A 9,096-nucleotide genomic window follows, 5' to 3' on the forward strand; every position below is an offset into this window, starting at 1 on the left:
CATTTCTCCACTGTGGTGCGCCTTTCTCTCAATGTTGGCGTAAAACTCGCGCACCAAATCGGGGTAGTAATGGTTTGGTAAGGTGAGAATCAGAGCCCATCCAAGCTGAGCAAAAGCCTCCGAGATGTTATACATCATCTCCACCGTTTGGTTCACGTGCATCTCAAATAGGAACTCCAAGTTAGCATGCTCCTCATGCCATTCTTGATTCCTTCGATTAGTGAACCTTGCACTGTCAAACACAGATCTTCCCGCTCCACGAGAGCTGCCCTCACCAGGCTGTCCACTAACCGGTGGCGGAGAAGGTGAACTCTCCTCCTCAGACACGTCCATCTCTTCATTAACCTCTCTCTCCTCACTACTAGAGGATGAAAGTACCGCTCTTCTTCCCCTTGGCATAGTACCTAAAAGAAAGTGTTGCAATTAACCACATATATGGAAACACAATGCACAATTTGGCAATGAATGTTCTAAAATGATCCAAATAACCTCCAATTTATCCCTTCAAGTGACAACACGTCCAATAACTAATGTATAGGACCAAACAAGAAGAGCCATAATTTATGCCCAAAAATTACTCAAAATCACCAATTGAAACAAGATATGCAATAATTATAACCCAATCAGTGAAATTAGCAACAATTATGATTATAACTACTGAGAATTAACAATAATAACATGCCTTTAGCTATAATCATGTTTAAGCAAAAATTAACCAATTAACTCACTAAATCAACCAAATTACTCAATATACACAATGCATATGCCCAAACATCATCAACTAACCATCCTTAACCATAATTAATCATCACCAATGGCTCAAAAACATCCTAGTTTCTTTTTCCAATTTCGTCTAAATATAGCAATTGTGAATTTATAAAGCAATAATGACCAACAAATTGCTACATTTAAACTCATAAACATACTTAAACAATCTCAATAAGCATGAATAAATTCAAAAATAGTCAAATACATCATCAAATTTTCGACATTAAAAGATGTCAGATAGCTCAGGATAAAAAATATGACTTTCAAAAATCAAAAGATTTGATGAAGAAACTTACCTCAATCACGTAGAAGGATGTTTGGTGATGCTAAAAATGCAAAAAGCCCTATGAAACAACCTCCAATTGAAGAAATTAGAGTTGAAGAACCCTAAACTTCAATCCTTCAAAAACTGAATTTTAGGTGTTTTTCAAGGATTTTAATCAGTTAAAAAGGTTGTATGAAGCTCAAAAGGTGTTTGGTGGATGTTTTCTAGCAAGATTATGGAACAAAATGGAAGATTTGTGAGTTGGGTAGTAGAGAAAAGGAAGAAACGCGGCTGGAAAAATGGAAAAGGGAAGAAAATGAAGCTGAAATCGCGTTTCTGAAGGCTATATTCAGACACATAAAACGCGACTAAAAACGCGCCTTCAACTCGCGTTTTTTAAGTCGCGTTTCCTGCACAAATCTTGCAGGACTTAAAACGCGACTGTGTTGGAAAACGCGACTTAGAGTCACGTTTCAGAAGTCGCGTGTTTGAGTCTTGATCCAGGCTTGAAAACGCGACTTCCATTAAAACGCGACTTTAGGTCGCGTTTTGAAGGCGCGTTTTCTTTTCTGCAGGCGCAGAATTGAAAACGCGATTCTGAGAAACGCGACTTTGAGTCGCGTTTTCTGCTTCGATTTTTAGCAGAATTTCAACTTTTGAAAAATTACAAAAGGTACCCCAATGACTCAAAATGCATCATAGATCATTTGTTTGCCAATTTTAATGGCTGGAACAAATGTAAAACATTAAAAACATGCATTTTACCCCTTTATAATGAATCAAAAACACCTTTAACGCAAATCGAGGGGTTGAGTTGTTTGATCAAAGTTCGCCTTTTTTGTACTCAATTGGTCATCCTTGCCTTCAATTGCCAACCCTACATTACAAAAACAACAATTTAGCTAAAACATTGATTCAAACCACAAAATCACACCAAGTTAACAAATATAACCTAAATATTGGGTTGCCTCCCAATTAGCGCTTTTGTTTATAGTCGTTGGCTCGACTGAAAAAGTTGAATCACTTTAGAGCATTAGAGAGAGATTTTCTCCCCATGGGTCGAAACTCCCGAACCAATCCACCATGTGGTGAACCATGCATTGATCTTCATAGTCCAATTTCCTCAAATGCCAAGGAGGAATATTAGACTTGTCATAGAGAGGCTCAACTTCACCTTGGAGTGGATTTTGCTTGTCTTTTCTGAATTGGCTCAACTTTTCACCATTTTCTTCATGGAATGGCGAATTTATTAAGCCAACTTCCATCCTTATCTTCTCCTCCTTTGTTCCTACACCATGAAAGTTAGTACCAAGGACATTTATAAATTTAACTTCTTCGGTCCTTTCTTGGTTAACCTTTTCATCATATGGCATATTAGAAACAAGAGCAGTAGGCTCTATATTCCCTTCTTTATTATCCAAATTGAATTCCAATTCCTCACCATTAACCCGTAATATAAGCTTACCTTTTTCTACATCAATTATAGTTCGTGCAGTGGCTAAAAACGGTCGTCCTAGAATAATTGGCATTCTCACATCTTCTTCAATATCTAAGACAACAAAATCCACAGGTATTATAGATTGTCTTACCTTTATGAGCACATTTTCCAAAATACCCATGGGACGTGTGATTGACCGATCCGCCAATTGCAATGTAATATTGGTAGCTTTTAGCTCTTGAAGTCCCAATCTCCGGGCAACCGATAACGGCATAAGTGACACACTTGCACCTAAATCACATAAAGCATTAGAAAAATGCAATTGACCAATAGTGCAAGGAATAGAAAAACTTCCCGGATCTTTCAATTTAGGAGGGAGTTTATTCTTAATCAATGCACTGCACTCTTCCGTTAATGCTATCATCTCATTGTCTACAATTTTCCTCTTCTTTGACATGATGTCTTTCAAGAAACGTGCATAAGAGGGAATCTGTGTTATAGCATCAATGAAAGGAATGTTAATGTGCAATTGTTTAAACATTTTGAAGAACTTTTCAAACTCCCGATCCTGTCCATCTTTCTTCAACCTGTGAGGAAAAGGTATCACATTAGAATTTAATTTGGGATGAAGTGCATCAATATCAATGATAACATGATCATTTTGACTTTCTTGCTCCCCTTCAATTGCTTGCTTCTTGTCTTTTTCACCACCTGAATTTTCAAAATCGAATCCTTCAACCGTTTTACCGCTTCTAAGAATGATTGCATTGACATGCTCTCTCGGATTCACTTCGGTTTTACTTGGTAATTCACCAGGGTTTCTATTGTTGATCACATTGGCAATTTGACCAATTTGAACCTCCAAGTTTCTGTACATCCCAGCTAATTGGTCCAACCGCCCCTCAACTCGCTCGAATCTATCCGAAGTCACCTTAGCAAGTTTTTCCACCGCGATCTCCCAACTTGGTTTAGTTTCAGCCTGTGGTTGCCTTGGTTGAAATCCCGGCGGATTGGTTGGCCTTTGTTGATTGCCTTGATCTTTCCATCCAAAGTTTGGATGATTTCTCCACCCCGGATTGTAAGTATTCGAGTAGGGATTATTTGGAGCATTTCGGTTGTAATTATTGACAAATTGTACCTGCTCAGAATCAACACACTCATTAATATCATGTTCACCTCCACAGAAAGAGCAACAAGCAACGTGAGCATTAGATGAACTTGGGTTAACTCCACCTTGTCTACTCAATAACTTCATCACGTTATTCATTTGGGCACTCAACATATTGAGAGTGTCCATTTCGATCATACCTGCGTGACGTCTCGTATTACCTCTTTCATTGGCCCATTGGTAGTTATTTGCGGCCATTTCTTCTATCAAATTCTGAGCTTCTTGGGGTGATTTACCCATTAAAGCTCCACCTGCGGCTGCATCAATAATAGTTTTAGTGGAGAAAAATAAACCATTATAAAAGGTTTGTATGATTAACCATTCCGGCAGTCCATGATGTGGACATTTCCGAAGCAAATCTCTAAACCTTTCCCATGCCTCATATAATGATTCTCCCTCCAATTGACTAAAACTAGTGATATCCATTCTAAGCTTAGCAGTCTTTCCTGGTGGAAAATACTTATTTAAGAATGCTCTTGATAAATCATCCCATCCGGTGAAAGTATTAGGAGCATGAGAGTGTAGCCAAAGTTTGGCCTTATCTCTCAATGAAAATGGGAACAATCTTAGCCTTATAGCATCATCACTAACTCCATTCATTTTAATTGTATCACAAATTTCCAAGAATGTAGCTAAGTGTGTATTAGGATCTTCTACTGCATTACCTCCAAATTGAGATTGTTGAACCATTTGGATAAGTGATGGTTTAATCTCAAAATTGTTAGCATTTACCGTAGGCCTTACTATGCTTGTTTGAGATCCTTGTGTTCCCGGTAGAGTATAATCTCGTAGAACTCGCCTATTTGGGTCATTTTCGGCCATCTCTTCCGCAAATGGTAGTTCTATCAAAATTTCCTCTATCGGTTGCCAAATCTCTTTTTCCTCTTGCTGTTGTGTGTGCCTCCTTTGTCTACGTAGTGTCCTCTCAATTTCTGAATCGAAAGGTGCGACTTCTCGAGACTCCCGGTGCATACACTACAAACAGAAATAAGGGATATTATGCAACTTCAATGGTAAAAAAAACTGATTACAATATAAGATTAAATATAATCTAAAAAATAAAGCTGTCTAAATTAATAAAGATGATTAGGCTCTAATATTGCCGCTCCCCGGCAACGGCGCCAAAAACTTGACGGGTTTTTACTTTAAGTGCAAGTTTAATTCCGAATTTACACCCGTTGGACTGCAAGTATACAGGTCGCAATTGTAGTACGAGATGTGTATCGGGTCGATCCCACGAGGAGCAATTTAAAACAATTATTAGATACTAATTTACTCTATTATTTAGACTTACAATTAATTTGAGCAGAAACTTCAGAATTTAATTCAACTACAAAAATTCTTAAATAGATAAATGCAATTTCACAATAGGAGTAGAATTCACTAAATATTAAGATCTAGGGATGTAGATTCCACTTATGACACAAAAGATCTAAAATGAATTAATTCAACACTTGTTACTGCTCTTGTTTAACCAAGGATTCATTTCCAGAAATACCAAAATCACATTCTCATGATAATAATGGGTTAAAACAGATTAGTTTGTCCTAATCTCTTGGTAAATACTAAATCTGTTCTTATTCACACATGAAATGCAGATTTCATCCACTTGAATGTATTTCTATTCTCATGAATATACTACTCAAGCTCTACTTATGTCATTCCATTATTTTTACCATTTCTCAATGAGTAAAAATAACTATAAACCTGCTATTGGTGATCAAGCAACAACAAGTAATCCAACATACACAAGTAGATAAGTTAATACAAGACATAACAAGAATGAATAACAATCAACTCATATCATTTGGCCATAAGCTTCATCTACTCCCTAGATAAAGGAAATTAGCTACTCATGAATGATGAAACACTCATAACTTCATTAATGTAAATCATCATGAATTACAAATACAAACAGAGTAAAGAAAGTCTTAGCCAAGATATGGTGAAGCCTTCCAAAAATCTCCTTTGTCTTGAACTTAGATGATTACAAGATGAAATCCCAATTGCCCCTTGCAAGTCCTAGGTAGAGAGAATATGTTTTTCTGTAAGAAGCTAAGCTACGAATGGATGTTCAGACCTCTCCCTCTATCTCTGCATAAAAACTACTCAAAAGCTCCATTTTTCCAAGTCAAATTCTATCCTTTGATTCCCAAATCTCCACTTTGTTAGCATAGTCAAAAACCAATATTTTTGACTTGAAAATAAGCCACTTTTCTTGCCCTTTTTTCTTCTGAAGCATGTGCACCGAATTCCCTTGCATCTTATAGCTGGAAAGTGGTATGAACACAAGAGAATTGGCTGAGTCAAATTGCAGAATTTCGGCTATAAAACGCGCCTACACAAAACGCGGTTACAAGTCACGTTTTGTGTACTCGCGTATTCACTTTGGCCTTACTTCATCTGCGATTTTCTCTATCATAAAGGCCGAACTAGATTTTGTACAAAACACAAAAGTTGTAGACCTTTGAGTTAGCTTTCCAATGCTTCAAGAATCATCCAAATCCGAGTTTTGTAGCCTGAGATATGATCGAAATACTGTCACCTGTTCAAACCTCTGTTTTAACTTCCGACCACAGAATGCAGCTTCTGTATTCCAACGTTTTGCCCATGAAGATGGCAGAAATGGATTTCGATGTCTTCATACGAATTGTAGGTCTCTTTCTTAGCTTTAAAATGGTATAAAGATCACCTCAATCCGATAAGTGTAGCTCCAGATATGGTCAAAATACTGAAGAGTGTCAAAACTGACTTGTATTGCATTTCCTCACTTGAACGTTTTTCACTTCATTCTTCTTGTTGCCACTTGAATTCATCACCAAATCTCTATTTTTACCTCATTTGACATCCTTTGGTGATTGAATCATCATTCCTGCATAAAAATGAAGTTTTTACCATTAAAATCAATAGAAATGCAATATTGTCCACTTTTACCAAAAATATATAATTTTACCAAAAACCTCCTTATTTTAATTATAAAACTAAATAATCAACTCAAAATTAACTAATAAAATGCACTTAAAAATACGTAAAATAAACTCTTATCATTGAGTATAAGAGATATTAGGTGTTAATGTGACGACCCCACCTCCGCCAGGGCATACCCAAGGATTTGGTGGACTGTCTGCCCATCTCTCATTAGAACTCACTCACTAACATTCTTGAAATAGTCTTTCACGCCTCTAAATTAACATAAAGGTTCCATTTATCCAAGAATTCCAACTAAATTTACAATCCAAAAGTGAAACATAGGATTTCATTACCGAATCTCCAAACTACATTCCATATATAAAAGTACGAGTACATGAGGATAATACGCACTAATTCACGCTTACTTGCTCCGGCCTCCACTCTTATAAGGAAAACAAACTAATGGAATGAGTTAAAAGCCCAGTGAGATTCCCAAACAAGCAGGCAGGTAGATAAAACATAGAACATTTAACAATTTACATAATTTGCACAATAATAAGTAGTCATTCAAGAAACAAATATTCAATAATTGGAAGGATACGTACTCACTTGGAGCTATTCATTCAGTCATTCAGTCATTCAGTCGCCGTCCATTTCCCTTATACCTCCGACATTTAAAAGCAATTAAAAGTGAAAACTCTTTTAGTGCTCATTTCATTCATTCAGTCATTCATTTCAATCATTGCATTGCATTCGCTCGCCAGTACTCCACCCGACTTCGGGGTCATACTCGAGTATACCAAACATTGTTCCAGGATCACTAGCCTCCCGACCGAGTCCGCTTTCGGCTCGGGTCGACTGGCAACGAAGGGCAAGGGTCCAATTCAGCTAATGGCTTATATTTATGCACAAGTAATGTTAAATCAGTTGGTCATTGAAAATCCGCTTTCACTTAGGTCGAGTGCGATAAAGTATACACTTGCCCATTGAAAATTCATTTAACATTCATTAGGAAGCATTTAACACTCAAACAAACATATACAACATTCCACATAGCCATTTAAAGCCCAAACATGCAAGGAATACTCACCAATCAATCGCAATATTTCATTTCAACCCTGGTTCGTCCTCCTGAACTCTCTCGAGTCTTGTGGTCATATACTATATTAAAAGACTAGTAATACAAAATCAAAATACATGAAGAAATTGAGGTTTCAAAACTTCACTTAGAAAATGCATCAATTTACAAGTTTTATACCCATATAACTTATTAAAAATATAATATTTTCTTGTTGAAATCGAGGAAAAAAACTCATGTGCATACTAAATCAATATTGCAAGAGTCATTTGGAGCACAATTGCATCGATTATAATCGAATGTTTGAGGAAATTAGAACAAGACTTTCAAAGTGCAAAATTGGAAATTGTCTGACTAGAAAATGATTTGAAGAAACTCATTTTCTTTCATTTAAACCTCTTGCCTTGGTTCAAAACTAACACACATGCAAAGAAATAGATTGTAACAAGTGTTTTGAGTAAAATCATATGCAAGAGGAAAACAAAAATGCCCTAAATTCACACCTCAACCCTCACTTGACCAACAAAGAGAAAATCCAGCAATATGTCTCCATAGTTCTTCAAGTTAACCATCCAATTCAAATCTTAGTTTCATAGTAAATGAACCTCAATCAAGGCCACATATTATAGGGGACAAATGGTACATACTCTAGGCCACAAAACTATCAACTTCGAACATATATATCAAGCTTCAAATCACTTACACCAAAGCTGAATTTTTCATCTAAAAGCTGGAAATTGTAACTAAAGCTGGAAAATCCTATATTGAAGCTAAAAGTTCATACTAAAGCTGGAATTTTCCCATGTCAAGACTAAAAGGGGAAAACAAAGCTGAAAATGGCATTCCAAGCGTTGAAAATTACATAACAAAGCTGGAAATCAACCACTAAAGCTAGAAAAATCATATAACAAATCTAGAAGGGCATATCCAAGCTAGATATCTTCATATCAAAACTAACAAATCCATATCAAAACTGGAAACTCTCAACTCAAGGCTAGAAAATATCAATCAAAGCTGGAAATTAACACTAAAGGTTGGAAATTCGAACATAAAAGCTAGATAACCTCATACCAAAGCTAAAATTTCATAGCCAACCTCATATCAAAGTTAAACCATTCATATCAAGACTAACCAATACGTTCCAAAGCTAAAAATTGTAACCTACTAAGCAAAACCATGAATCTTCCATGAAATCTATCACAATTAAGTCATATGTTGCCTAATAGCAAAATAAGAAGGAAAAAGAGAGGTTCTTAGTGTAATACCTCAAAATCCCAAGATAAGTTGCAAGACAAGAGCTTTCTTCCTCCCAAAACTCCACCTCAAGCTTCATTGCCACCTTGTTGCAACTTTCTATTGTTAATTTAGGGTTTTAGGTTGATTTCTCTCCAAATCAAGCAAGGATCAAGATGAAAAGTTGATGGCTTTTCTCTCTTTTTTTCTCTCTTTATTTCAGCCAAGGAAGAAGA

General features: G+C 36.4%; 1 non-coding gene across 1 annotated transcript; it reads left to right on the forward strand.

The window, feature by feature from the left end:
- The first annotated feature begins 3,967 nt into the window (after positions 1 to 3,967).
- Positions 3,968 to 4,074, forward strand: LOC113776612. Its single transcript, XR_003469099.1, has one exon. It is a non-coding gene; the product is annotated as a small nucleolar RNA R71 (small nucleolar RNA).
- Positions 4,075 to 9,096: the final 5,022 nt, after the last annotated feature.

This window comes from Coffea eugenioides, chromosome 6 (assembly GCF_003713205.1).
Source record: "Coffea eugenioides isolate CCC68of chromosome 6, Ceug_1.0, whole genome shotgun sequence".
Lineage (NCBI taxonomy): Eukaryota > Viridiplantae > Streptophyta > Magnoliopsida > Gentianales > Rubiaceae > Coffea > Coffea eugenioides.